Source organism: Phocoena phocoena, chromosome 3, assembly GCF_963924675.1.
Source record: "Phocoena phocoena chromosome 3, mPhoPho1.1, whole genome shotgun sequence".
Taxonomy (NCBI): Eukaryota; Metazoa; Chordata; class Mammalia; order Artiodactyla; family Phocoenidae; genus Phocoena; species Phocoena phocoena.
Genome location: NC_089221.1, coordinates 37,150,542 through 37,165,839, shown reverse-complemented (window position 1 = coordinate 37,165,839; position 15,298 = coordinate 37,150,542). Strand labels below are relative to the sequence as shown.

At 34.6% G+C, this 15,298-nt stretch overlaps 1 pseudogene; it reads left to right on the top strand.

Moving 5' to 3' along the window:
* The first annotated feature begins 1,618 nt into the window (after nucleotides 1-1,618).
* Nucleotides 1,619-1,952, top strand: LOC136121494 (elongin-B pseudogene; annotated as a pseudogene).
* Nucleotides 1,953-15,298: the final 13,346 nt, after the last annotated feature.

Sequence of the window (15,298 nt, the reverse complement as noted above, 5' to 3'; positions counted from 1 at the left end):
GAGGTCTTCTGCCAGCGTTCAGTAGGTGTTCTGTAGGAGTTGTTCCATATGTAGATGTATTTCTGGTGTATCTGTGGAGAGGAAGGTGATCTCCGCATCTTACTCTTCCGCCATCTTCCCGGAAGCCTCCCAAAAGCTGAGAATTATTAACACTGCCTCTGTAAGCAGAAATGCTCAAGGAAAGGCTGGGATCCATGGTGTGCCTTTTCCTAACTTCACCATTTTAGACATGACAGCTCAACTCTAGCTGAACACAGCCAGACAACTCCCAAGGATAAAACTAAAACCTTAAGTTGCCAGCAAATTGTTTTCCAAAAGAATAATTATTAGGACAACAAAATCATGTAAATATGAAATGGAAAGCCGTGACAGGTCATCTAATCTCTCCTGTGAGAGTTCTCTTAAATGTTGGCCTCAGTGCTCTTCAGGGTGAATTTTAAGTACAACCAGTGATGTAAATCCCACCTTTAACCTTGGGAGGCTGTTGTGCAAACCAAAAGTTTCCATTGCTTCTGCTTGGGTAAAATATTTTAAAATTTGCCTTTTCCTCAATGTGTGTATTTTACTCTAGCTCTCTTGTGCCTCTATCTTTCTAGGTTTTATAAATAAAAATAAGTGGTGATATAATCTTAGAGCAGTAATTTTCATTCAACTAAGTGTTCAGTTACAAGCAGCAAACGTACTCTTTTCATTTAAAGTAAACCTCATGGTGACACTAATTTTTTTCTATTCTAAGTTTAATGCGCTTTTATTTCATTCTATTGATATTTAAAAATTGGAAGGGTAAAAAAGTCAGAATTTATCACTTCATTAGGTTAAATCTTAGGAAAATCTTCAGGTTCATTTGCTGTGATGCTAAAAATTTAATGGAATATTGTTTAATTAAATGAGCTGTCTGCTGGAGGTGGGAAATTTGGGGATTATATAGAATGTTATGAAACTTATTTTTGTTTATTTGTTTAACATTTTAATCTTATTTTTCCTTGAGAATCTTGCCAGTATTGGTCTCAGTACATTACCCTTTCATGTAATTAAACCTATCTTTGGTTCAATGGGTAAGACAATATTGGCTTTTTAAATGCAACATTTCCCAAACATTAGTCTTCTGTGTACCAATTACCTGAATTTTGGCATATTTTATACTACTGTACAATCTTTCACTGAATATTTTTCTTTTTTTCCTCTTTTTTTTTTTTTTTTTTTTTTTTTTTTTTGCGGTACGCAGGCCTCTCACTGTTGTGGCCTCTCCCGCTGCGGAGCACAGGCTCCGGACGAGCAGGCTCAGCGGCTATGGCTCACGGGCCCAGCTGCTCCACCGCATGTGGGATCTTCCCAGACCAGGGCCTGAACCCGTGTCCCATGCATCGGCAGGCGGACTCTCAACCACTGCGCCACCAGGGAAGCCCTGAATATTTTTCTTGAGATAACGTACTTGTTTGAATTCAAATATATTTTAAGTAATATTTATGTCATTTAATCCCTTTTTCCCCTAATATAAGTAAATGCATACAATTTAAAACTTTATTGCATAACTTCTAAAATTATCTCGTAGCCCACAATTCGGAAAAGCTGTTCTGTCGTATTTCACTATAAATCTCGGGGAGAGGCTTCCGCTGCCATGGAGGTGTTCCTCATGATCCGTTGCCACAAGACCACCATCTTCACGGATGTCAAGGAGCAGAGCAACGTGATCGAGCTCAAGTGGCTGCTGGAAGAGTAGCAGCTGTACAAGGACGACCAACTTCTGGACGACGGGAGGACATTGGGTGAGTGTAGCTTCAACAGCCGGAGAGCAAGGCCTCAGGCCACAGCCACTGTGGAGCTAGCCTTCCGGGCAGATGAAGCATTTGAAGCCCTGTGCATTGAGCCTTTCTCCAGCCCACCTGAGCTGCCTGCTCTGTGTGATGAAGCCGCAGGACTCAGGAAGCAGTGCCAATCAACAAGCTGTGTAGTTGAAGAACCTTCCCCCACTCCTGTTCCCCCCATCTCCCTCCAATAAAAGCAATTTGGGTGTTAAAAAAAAATATATATATATATATATAATTTCCTTCTTCTTTCATAAAAGAATCTAACTTTCAGTGTTATTTTCTGATAGTCTCCTAGCAGTTTTAAAAATTTGTATTGTGAATTTTTAAAAAAAACTAAAAAATAATCTGCATTGTGTATATTATGTTTTAAATATGTTATGCTATTCTCCTATTACTATAAAAATCCATTTAATTTAAACAAGTATAGAGAAATCACAGGCATTATTTATAAAAATTAAAAGATTAGTTTTTTTCTTTGATACATTTCTAATAGAGATGCTACTGAACTTACTTTACTAAGGGGTAAGACATAGTTAATAACATGTAAAATATTTAAAATATTCTGTTCTATTGATACTAGTTATTGCCTGAATATTATGCACTCCTACTTTTTTATATAACATTTTCAAAAGTCAACCTAAGTCAAACGTAAATTCTAAATTAGATATTGATTCATATGAACTCATATTTTGATCTGATTGTTTTCTTTGGGTACTATATTGGGTACCTCTGAAAACACTTCTACTTCGAAATTATTGAGGAAAAATAGTCTTTAGCAACAAATAAATAGAGATTTACAAAACTTTGACCATTATGAAAACCTGCTGCAGTTATCTTCAGCTGGATTCATTGCCATTTATTATTTTTGTTTATGATCTTTCAGCCAGTTCCCAATCCATGTGACTCTGTTCTCATCCAAAACAATTATAATTAATTTGCAACTAAAAGTTCATGATCCACTGTTTCAAATGCTTCACTGAAGCCCAAATACATGACGTCAGTTCCATCCTCTTCATCCAACTAGTTTTGCAACTCTATCAAACAGGCCTATCATCATGGTCTGGCATGATTTGTTCATTATGGACCATGGTGCTTAAGGTTCAAAATTCCATGTCTTCTAACTGCTTACAGATTTTCCTTCAATATTTTCTTCCTTACTTCACTCCATATTGATCTATTGCTTGGTTGTGTGTAAACATTTGTTTTACTCGGACATGTTTACAAAGAAGAAAAACTGAAGGAAAGTAACGTGTAGAATCACTTTAATTGCTCTTTGCAAACTACATAGCATTTAAGTGAGGTGCTTTGGGAGCTTTGGTCTTTTTTATATTTCCTTAATTTTACATAAAATCCTTTTCATGAGAATTACTAAGGAGTTCTGCCTTATTAATTTGTGGGTACTTGCATTTTCAAAAGACTATGAAACTAAGCTAATTAGAGAAGAGTGTTTTGGCTCAGAGGGTTCACACAATAAAGCAATAGGTTCCATCATGACTTAAATAGAAAATGAGCTAATTGTAGGGTAGAGTGGAATAAGGAAGAGCTAAGAATGTCTATATGAGGGATAAGATTAATTCATAATTTATAATATATAATTACAAATGTTTGAATTTTTATAAATATTTGAATGGCTGTAATATAAAACTAGTTGTAAAAGTAAAAACAACTTTAAGATTTCTTGGTACACCAACAGCCCATTCATGACAATTATGGGTAAAATCTGCAATAAGCAGTAGTTTAATGACATCAATTACCAATTGTATTGGCTCCAATTTCTATGATAGTTAAATTGTTTCATTATACGTGAATAATCCTCGAAAAGATTTGTTCCTTTAATGTAGAAAATTTGTTCTTTTAATATTCTTCCTAGAAAGCTGTTGACATTTGCTGATTGTATAGCAAATGTCTTTTTCTTTAAAAAAAAAAAAATTCACAATATAGCAACTGTTTTAACCTTCGAAATTACTAAAGTCTGAGAAATTGGAGATTTCCATAATACATTTCCTTTCTGTTCAGGGTAATTAAAAAACATGTTTACGAAAAGTTATAATTTTTTTTTTTTTTTTTGCTGTACGCGGGCCTCTCACTGTTGTGGCCTCTCCCATCGCGGAGCACAGGCTCCGGACGCGCAGGCTCAGCGGCCATGGCTCAGGGGCCCAGCTGCTCCGCGGCATGTGGGATCTTCCCGGACCGGGGCACGAACCCGTGTCCCCTGCATCGGCAGGTGGACTCTCAACCACTGCACCACCAGGGAAGTCCCCAGTTCTTATTTTTTAAGTCTGATTAATATGTGATCAAATTCTAGGCTAGGGCTCGGCCACTAAAGGGCTTGGCAGTTTGAAATTTAAGCAGGCATGTAAAACGGTCCTCTTGATTGCTCACGGGGGCAGGAGATGTGTGTTCACAGACAATCAAAGAAAAGGGAAAACAGTTCATTTTTTTTCCAATCAAATTGCTAATTTCTAGAAAATTTTGTGAAATTATAAATGAGAAACTGTAATAAACTTTTGTGAATTTAAGCACACATGATTTAAAGGCTAACTTGCCTGTGATATTGGAATAATGTAGAAGAAATTGAAAATAATGTTTTTAATAGAAAAATTATTTGTAACACTCTATTTGAAGGGTTGGATCCCCTTCAAATTTGCTTACTGATGATGTGTTTGTTTATTCCTTCAAGATTTGAATAAGAAACACATACCAAATCTCAAAATTTTCATCCTTATTTTCAACGCTTAATGATGAAAATTCTTTCTACTTGTTAAAGGATCTTCTAATTATTCTGATAAAGACACTTAATGATTAAGTATTTCCCACTGAAAGTATGCGTTTTTTATGTTGTAGTCACATGAATGAGCACATCATATTAGCTACACGACAATACAATAAAAAGGAATGACAATGACAATCACTTGGGTAACACATTAGATCCTAATGCAGGTAAAATGGCCCTTCCCTGCCTTGTTCACCTCAATTTCATATACCTAGAAGCACTCAATCAATGTATCAGTGTTTGTTCACTGAGTACATTAAACTCAGAAAGCTTAAATTTTTACTCTTTTTCCACTTAGAAGAAAATCTACATTTGCATTTAAATAATAGAAACCCTAGATTCACAGAAACAAAACACTTGCTGAATTAAGATATAAGTATGATTTAAATTCACTAGAAAAAATTTTAAATGGTTCCATATGGAAACTAAAAAGGCTAATATTAAAATAATGTTCTATCTCTTCTACTTCAAAGCACTTTTTATTATTTTAATTTAAACATTTATTTATATATAATTTATCTCAGGAAATATCCTCTGTTGGTTCAGTGTTGACAGGGGAAATATCTAATTTGTTCTGTACAGAGTCCTTGGTTTCTAGAATAATACTTGATTCGAGACATAGAAAACCCTTAGTAAGTGTTTGCTGAATAAATTCAGGCAACATCCAGCTTTCAAGCAGAGAAGCAGAAACAGGAGACCTGTTTTAAGAGATTTGTTGCAAGGAATTGGCTTATGCAGTTGTGGGGACTGGCTGGGCACCTCCAAAATCCACGGGGCAGGCTATCGGGAAAGGCAGGCTGGAACTCTTGGTCAGGGTCAAATACTACTGTCCATAGGCAGAATTTCTTTTTCATCAGGGAAGCGTCAGCTCTGCTCTTCAGGCATTTCAACTGATTGAATCAGACCCACTCAGGTTATGTAGGATGATTTCTCTTACCTAAATGCAACTAACTGATTATGGATCTTAATCACATCTAGAAAATACCTTCATAGAAACATCTAGGTTGGTTTTTGGTTGAATAAAGGGGGACTGTAACCTAGCCAAGCTGACACAGCAAGAAGTCTTGCATAATTGGAATAGGCATTACCTTTTTTGGTAGTAGATAATCCATCCCTGAGAGTTAAAAAAAAAAAAAAAAAGTAGATTGTCCATCTTACAGGTACTATTTATTTGGCACTTATCACGTGGTCTTAAGTTCATTTGATATTAAGCTTTTCATGTACATTGTCATTTGCAATAATTTTAAGAATCCTGCTTTTTGTCCTCATTCTACAGAGGAGAAAATTGAGGTTAAAAAAATGATTTAAAAATTTTCAAAGTTAACCAGCTGGTGAGGGTTGAACACTAAAATATACTACTGCCAAAGCCCTAACTCTTAAAAACTATTGTCTGAGTATGGCGTTATTAAACAAAAATATGGTATATAGAGAAAGGGAAAAAAATGTTCAAGTGTGTCATTTTAGTAAAGAATTTCAATCTCACTGCAATATACTTGTTCCTACCTCCTACTCTCCATTGATGTGTTCATTTATGTCACTCCTCAACATTTCTGAGAAAGTGCTGAAAGGGAATATAGGATGCTTGAGATACTGATTATAAAGATATTTATTATCATTTGTGTCTTATTACAACAGATATTTGGAAAGCCACTAAAATGCTTTTTGAGACCACGACAACAGTAGGAAAAACAAACTTTTCTTATGTGCAAAGCTTATGCTAAAATTATTATTGATTTTTATCTAACTTTATTCAATGTCTGGGTCTAGTTTTTAGAAATGTTCATAACTGAAAAGTAGGAACAAGATTTTAGCTTTTTAGCATGTAATAAATTATTTCTCCATCCAATTTTTTATTCTACTTTCTCTTATTCTACTTTACTGCTTAGTTTTCTTATGTACATAGCTAAGCCCCTAACTACCATTATGTACAAATCTTAAATATAGTCTGGTCTTCTAAATCATATAGAAATAATCAAAAGGGATCAAAATGAATTTACCTATATATAATCAAATGGGATTCTTATTTATTACAAATTTTAGTAAGTATTATCCAGCCTAAATTTACAAGAGTTGGGGCTTTGATAGTGAATTTGATTTGTGAAATTCATAATGAATCTCAACCTGTTCGTTATTTTGCAAACCTAAAATTTATAATATCTTAAGAAATAAAGCTAGTAATCCAATTTTAGCTTTTTCATGACAAAAACGAACCCTTTTTTATGATATTAAACATAATTTTCTTTTATTTAATGTTAGTGCTACAATGCTAGCTGTAAGTTCTGTGACTGTCCGAAAGATAGAAATGGAAGAGAACTGTAGAAAAGTCCAAATACAGTACAAAAAGAAGAAAGTCTTCCCAAAAGAAAGAAAAATGAAAACAGATGCAGTGTCATCCTCCATTATGTTAGCTCGTGCATGGTTCTTGCTAAAGAACAGACATTCAGTCTGCTTTGAATTATTTGTCACTTGGCTTCTTTATATTTCCATGCCTTATCTTGCATTTTATTCACTATTCATTGTGTTACACAGTCTACATTGTACAAAAATAATGTTAATATATATTCTTACCAAGGATTGAGCTATGCACAGCCAAGTTTAGGACCATCACAAACCTTGATGTTTTAGACTTTGCAACCAAACTTGATTGTTTTGGGGTCTGAGTTCACTTGCTCTTGGCCCATCTGAATGTAAAAGTCCAATGAATTTGACTTTAAAAGGCTTATAAAATATTCGAAAAGCTTCTTGCACATTAGATAGCTCTTAAGATAGAATATTTTGATGAGTTTAGTGTAAATGAATCAGAAGCATATGGATTAAATTTACCTTAAAATACTCCTGGGTTTAAGAATTAAGAGAAAATGTGCTTGGCAAAACACATTTTGGGTTTTGCCTAACCCAGAACATTGGAAAAGTAGTTCAAGATGTTTGATGAACCCAAAACACGGCTGGGTTCACCCATCCCTAATCCCCTGTGGTAATAGCAAAGGACACGCAGAGGCAGATTTTAGGTGCAGAAATCTAGTTCAAGTTTTTATCATGGTCGTCCCAAACTATTGGATAACTCAAGAATGCCTTACCTTGTCTAAATCAAATTTGTGCTATGTGCTTTAAACAACCTCTGTTTAAGGACTGTAGAATGTGTGTTTTATATGAAGGGTGTGGTTCTACATAATTATAGCAGCTTCTGTGTACCCACTCAACAAAAAAGAGAAATCATAAGGTTTATGCTTACCTAAAGCATATCAAGAGATGCAGAGACTTCAGTATTAATCTCAATGACTATTCATTTGAATTGAATAAGAAACTTATCAATTATTTCTACCTCTAAAATTAATTAAAATGTGCTAAAGAAGACTATGGGCTTCAAAAAGAAGCAACATGTACTATAGTCAATATTGTGAAATTTTATTTCCTTTTTCCAGCTTGATTTTATTCCTATACAAGAAATGAGCAGCATATATGAGCAAGTCATTAAATTATCAGAGTATAACTTTATACCAAAAGCAACCATTCATTTCTGATTTAGGGAACTGACTGAATTGCTTTACAGTTGAATTTATGACTAAATCTTTGTGAGGAAACAAATGTGGAAAAAAAAAGTTATTTATATTCCATCGTCCTTCTTCTCTTCCAATAAACAAATAGCCAGGGAGAGACACAGATCACTGACCCACATTAATGCATATAAACAAATTCCTATGAATTGATGGCTCAGAGAATTTCAAATTACAGCATAAAATATTCATATTGTAATATCAAGTTCATCACGTAGGAATGCTGATGACCTCAATTAAGGTAGCGTGTTAAAGATAACATCTAAAGTGTAATCTAAATGTGAGTTTTGGTAACAGGTAATATATAAATGTAAGATATATTCTAGAACCCTAAATTAGTAAATACAAGTGATATTTTATCATACAAGTTGCAGGATTAAAAAGTGCTTTTCACAAAAAGAAAAATTATTATATTATGCACTAATGATAGGCTATTTTCCACAACATGATAAGAAATTACTAAGAAGATATAAAGGTCTGTTTTTACATATCTTTATACAAAAAGGCTATATTTTAAAAAGATGCTCTGTTTGTTTACCTACTCAAATAATAGATTACAAATAAGTAATTTTTATTTTTAAACAAAGAACTGGAAGGTAATTGATTCATAAAGTATTTATATAAAAATGTGTGAATATGGAGAATTTATTTTTAATAACAAAAAATAGAACTACAACACTTTAAATAATGTTTTCCATCAGCCTTAACTTTCTGAAACTGGGAAACTAAAACATAGTTTTATCATTGCTAAAGGAATGTCATCAATCTGCACTGAAGACCTATACTTTAATTCTAGGCCCTAAATCATAGCCTTTGGATTCTTATTTACCATACAATTAACTTGATTATCCCACAAATATTTACTGAGTACCTACTATGGGCAAGACACCCATAGGGAATGGCACAGAAAAATGTAAAAGAAGACAAAAATTGTATTGCCTAACAGTGTAACAATGGGTGCTATTAGGAATCATTTAATTTATGGTGAGTTTATTTTGTTTAAAAAGATAAGGACGTGTAGAACAAAGTTTTAATCAACTTGAATTTAATGTGATTTTTGTATCATATAGAGACAATTGCACAAATGCTATGCATAAGATATTATAGTGTGTGTATGAATAAATAATACAAATAAGTATAGAATGCTTAATGTTGCATAACAGAACAGCCCTGGGGCAGGGACTAGGTCTTAACAGAAGGTAATTTCAAAGTTGTCTGTGAGGAAGATTATCAATTATCTTAAAAAATCTTTGGCTACTGATGAAAATTACAAGGAATATAGCCTGTTTCCAGCTAAGTTGATAGAGATAAATAGAAAATATTAGCCATCTAGATGTGTATTCCAAGGACTACATGTAGCCAAATTACCAGGAGAATTTGCTAACAAGAGCAGTTTTCTGATAGTGGAACTTCTGGAGCAAGACCCATCCATCCTAATTGTTAACAAGATTTTCAAATGATTCTTAAGCACATTAACTTTTAAAAACCACTCTTCTAAGTTCTATCAGGAATCTTTTTGGAAAGATGACAGGGAGAGCTTTGGCAGGTAGCCAGTGAGCAGATATCTAAGAGCGCTACTCTCTTATGCTATATAAAGATACTCTAATGCAAATAACAGTGATTTGTAAGGTTTGGGGAACATACATTTTGCCATATGTAGGTTTAATACTAGAGCCATTTACTAGCTATATATTGACATTTACCATAAATAGATGGTTTAATTGTATTTATAAACCAGATATGGTGTTTCTATCTTGTTACTTTCATATGTCAGCTTCGTACAAGTCCTAACATGGTTACACACCTAGCATTTGACAGCAACTTTTATTGGGAAACTAGGGAAAAAGTGAAAGAACTCAGATAGGAAAGTATATTCCCCAAATTACTGACACATGAGGCTAATGTTATCAAACACTTTAAAAAGTTTCCCATCAAAAATGATTATTCTCTATTTTTCTAGTTCTAATTTTCTAGTTTGGGTTATGTTTCAGTTATATGGAAAATATATTCATAGGGAAAGGTATTCTTTAACTATCTCAGATAAACTAGATATAACTGAGATTATGTTTTCATTTTACTTCTTTTTTATTTCTTTATAGGTCCAGTAATAAAATAAAAAATTAATAAAACAATTTGGGGAAAGTGAAACAGAATAAAGTACACCATACCAGCAGCTATCACATATGTAAATGCAGGTACAACAAGTAAGTAGAAATACTAAGAGATATATGGAGTTGATAGATCAGGGAATTGAAGGGGCAGAAACCCAGAGCCTCCCCTAAGTACCTGTCCTACTCAGATCACCTTCACTTTTAGCATTTTCTGCTTAGAAAAAGAGTGGTCTTCAGGCATTAATGCACTCAATTTCCCCTCCTCATAGTTTCACCACAACATACACATTTAACCTTACAATTTTTACCTTTTTTCCTCTGATCTGAGAGAGAGGTGACCCTGCTGTCTAAGGCTATCATTATACTTCTCTTTCTCCTCTCCTGAGTTTGTCTCACTTCATACAGCCTCCCTCCCTCTTAAGGCACCTCCTTAAATCATTCTTCTATTCACAGTCAAGGTTGTAGCAAAAATCTCGACATTCACCTTCATTTAGCTATTGCCCATTCTTTCTTCAACTCACTTGTAATTGAATTCCACCTCTACTGTGCCACTAAAATTACTCTTATTAATGTCACCAATGGTTAACCCTAATGGAAGTTTTTTTTTTAAATCTATGTGAATCTTTAATTCTAATTCATTAATTTTACTTTTGAAAAATGTCAAATTATAAAATTTTATGATTATAATTTAGCTGATCACTATTAGTTTGGAGAAAATGCAGCTCTCCATTTCTTTCTAACATGAAGACTTCCCCAGTTATTTTAAACTAAAGTTTTAAGGGACACTATTACCTATACAGTGCAAAACCACAGCATGCATGTATACCAGGGACAAAAATGCTTCTAGAGACAGACAACAGTCCCACGCATTGAAGTATCAATACAACAACAAAGTAACAGCAGTAGAGTCTGTCCATATACCATATCTTAGCACATTGGTCCCACTGACATGTTAGACTCTAGCTTGCATAGCAACAGACTATCCAAGACCTGTAAATTGCCACTTGCTTTTATAGCTTAATAATTTTGAAAAACTTTCACAAAACTGATCAGTTTCTTGGTGTTTTTTCAGTAACTATGTTTTTTGACTTTATATGAGTTTTAACAAAATTTACATAGGTACTTTAGCAATCAGAGCAGATGAGATAAAAATGTATTTTTAAATGATTACAAGAGTTAACTGTTTTACAGAGTTGCAATCTTCCTGTTGTATCAAAATAAAGAAGAAAATGGCCAGCACTCTGCATAAGAGTCACCATTCTTGGTCAGTCATGAGCCATAAGCAAATGATTGCTTCAAACTGTTCTCTGGAAACAGAGAAAATCATTTTTAAATGACTATACATACATTATAACAAATGTTCTGGCTTTCCAGAGATAGACACTGAAGAGACAGCAGTCTATTGAAAAAAGTAATAATACTCAATTATCCAAGACTTTATTTTTACCATCTTTGACCTATTTTGACCCTTTAAGTCTCTCGTTCTTCCTCCTGCTGTTTATATATAGGTGAATAGCTGTATCTTGATATGCGGAGTGAGAATACATGTAAGTTTAATATGAATATGACAATTAGTGCTATGTGATAATGAATGAAAAATATTTAACTTTATGATCTATGGTTCATTATATTATTATACAGTATATTAATCTTATATAATATTAATGCTAATTATTATTATTAATTATTTATTATTCATAAATGTCTTTTTCAGATTTTCATGTACCATGAAGGGTCCTTTTAGCCTACTTCTCTTTCAGATTCTGGCAGAATATATAATAGTGCTAGCAACAATAATCATAGTATTTATTATTAAGATCTCTGGCCAGTTATTAGGATCACATTTTAAAATGAAAATTATAACAATAATAAAGTAGCTAATAAGTAATAAATTACTGAGCACTCAGTAAGTGCCAAGTACTGTTTTATGCTCTTTATATGCATTATCTCATTTAATAATCTGGAGCCTGAAGTATAATACATTATTATTAATATCCCCATTTTTAGGTCAGGAAATGGAGGTACGGAGAAATAAAGCACATCGTCTAGGATCAAAGGGGTAGTAAATGGCAGAGCAGGATTTGAGCTGACACTGTCTCTTTCTGGAGCATGCACTCTTAAAGAACATCCAACGAAAATGAGAATTTCATGCCATGTCATGTCAAGTACAGTACATAGAAAAAGATCTTTATGACACCATTTAAATACCATGTTATGCATTCAGTATTTGCAAACAAAGAATAGGGAGAGAATAACTGTCTCCAAGGGGAACAAAAATGAGATGGCTTGGCTTTATGGATGTAGAGAGACCTCTGAGCCTCTGAAGAAGGAAGAGGAATTTTTTAGGACAAAGTGAGGAAGCACATTCCAAGCAAAGGGAAGAACAGTGAAAAAGGCATTGAAGTGAGAGAGGGCCCTGCACTTTCAAGAACCTCAAAATTCCCCAGAACATAAACTTCTCAGAGAGGAGAAGAGAGATGGTAGGCAGAGGCCAGATCATCGGGGATCTTACATGCAATGCGAAGGAGGTTGTGCTTCCTAAAGGCAATTGTCATTGCCGGGTTTTGAAAAAGGAAGTGATATGAAATAATTTGCCCTTTAGGAAAATTATTCTGACAGGAAGTTTGAGGGTTGAGTTGAGGGATATAAGAGGAGATGGGAAAATGAATTAGGAAACACCTCCAATAATTCAGGCAAAAAAAAAAAAAGATGAAATTATATAGTGATGACAGGGATGAAAAAGAAAGGATCAGTTCAAAAAAATTGAGAGGTAGAATAAAATGTGGTCTGAGGGTGGGGTAAGAGAGAATAGAGTCAAAATAACCTGAAATGTTCTGCTTGACTAAGTAACACAAGGAAAGACTTAGGGATGAGAACTAAGAATGTTGCCATCATGGAGAAGAAAGAGAAGGCATTCTCTGAAGTTCTGAAAAGGAGCTGTGGAGCCAGTGAGGCTGACTTGGATCAATATAAAAAGTGACATCATAAATCCCAACCTTGTGATGTGTTTGTGCCTTACTTCTGATGACTTTTGAAGACTGACTGCTATTCATTATGAAAATTTATTTTAATAACCTGTACATCCTGTTCTTCATATTAGAGGCGAACATAAGTCAAATTTCCCAAGGAACAAAATTTTACTCAACCAAGGAAATCGTAGTTGTAAGTGATTAATAATTTTGCTGCCTTCAACTTTAAATCAATTTATCTTTGAAACTAAAGGGCTTCCACACTAAAATTCTAACTATCATTGGAAGATATTAGAGATTGAGCGTAATTTAATTGTTTGGGAGAACATATTACAGACTAGCTTCAGATTAACAAGCATCATCCTTTATCTTAGTCCTGCTGTATGGAGTACCAGGCTCCCTTGACCAAAGTGTTCTTTTCATCACTACCTGACAACCTCTGGCACAAGTAACCCTGTATCCCATCTGCCTCCGTCCAACTTCACAACACAAAAGAGTGTATTTATCACGCTCAGGGCCACTCATGTGTGTATCACGGCTGTAGGAAGCTATAGCTGCCAATAAACAGTCCATGGATCTAAATGGACAGCATTTGGCATTAACAGGATTACAAATTAGAGATGTGATGTGGAAACCCCAAGTGTCTTTAGAAACAGGAAAAATCGACATGTATCATACAGTGGTTAAGCAAGCTAAGAGCATGGCTCTAGAGTCAGAATGCCTGGTTTCGGTGACCAGCTCTGCTAACACAGTGGTGTGACCCAAGCATGTCACCCAAGCCTCTACTCTCAGCTCCTCACTAAAGAAATTGAGTTGTTGCAAAGATGAAAAATAATGATATATGTAAAGCATGTAGCATGGTACATGGCATATAGTAAGAGCTTAACAAATAAGACACACTAAAATTATTATTATCACTATTATTGTGATTGGCCAGAGATCCCTAACTGTACCTTTTTTTTTTTTTTTTTTTTGTACGCGGGCCTCTCACTGTTGTGGCCTCTCCCGTTGCGGAGCACAGGCTCCGGACGCGCAGGCTCAGTGGCCATGGCTCACGGGCCCAGCCGCTCCACGGCATGTGGGATCTTCCCAGACCGGGGCACGAACCCGTGTCCCCTGCAGCGGCAGGCGGACTCTCAACCACTGCGCCACCAGGGAAGCCCTGTACCATTTTTTTACATTGAATCTAATGACATCTTCCACTTCTGCACACCTGGAAGTCAAATGACTGTCCTTCCTTTTCAGAAATCTGCCTTTATCTCTAATCGCAGTCAGGACTAATAGGCCTGGTGGGCACATGGTCCAAGCGGGCCCTTCTGGGCTGAGCTCCCTGAGATGTGAACCTCCACACTCCTGTAGGTCCTAGTTTCATTTTACGTCCTTTACATGCTTTCACCATGTCACCTCTTATAGTCAGCCCTGATTTTTAAGGTTTTAATTTTAAGTTTAAGGATTGAAGATTTTAAGATTTAGACTTTTAAGTTTAGATTTTAGGTTTTAGGATTTAAGATTTTTAAAGGTTAAGAATAGCCTTACATTTGGAACCGGATGAGCTATCTTCCAGACAGACTGAAGAAATCCTAAGAAAAACTGATTCAGTACTATCTGGACTGTGCTATCAAATAGTAGCTACTTTAGCAAGCCTAAAGAAAAAAAATAATTTGGTCTTAGTGCTCTGTTACACATATTTGGGGCAAAGGAAAGTACACTGCTATGAAAGTTTTCAAGATATTAAAAATGAGATAAAAACAAATGAGAGGAAAACAGAAATTCAGTTCATGGACCTGAAATCACTATAAGTGAAATATAGAATCAATAGCTACTCTAATCTCAAATGATGAAAAAACAATCCTGACCTCTTAATATTACTCTTTAAAACTCTCCCTCCTTGATCCTCTTATGGCAGTTTTAACCTCTTTGATCATTAAATATATTATATTATATTATTTATTGTATTATATCATACTATATTATTATTTTCAGTTTATTTATTTATTCAACAAATATTGATTAAACACTATAATCCAGGTGCTGCATGACATGTTGGATATAAAACAATGACAATAGGAGAAGATGTGTCCTT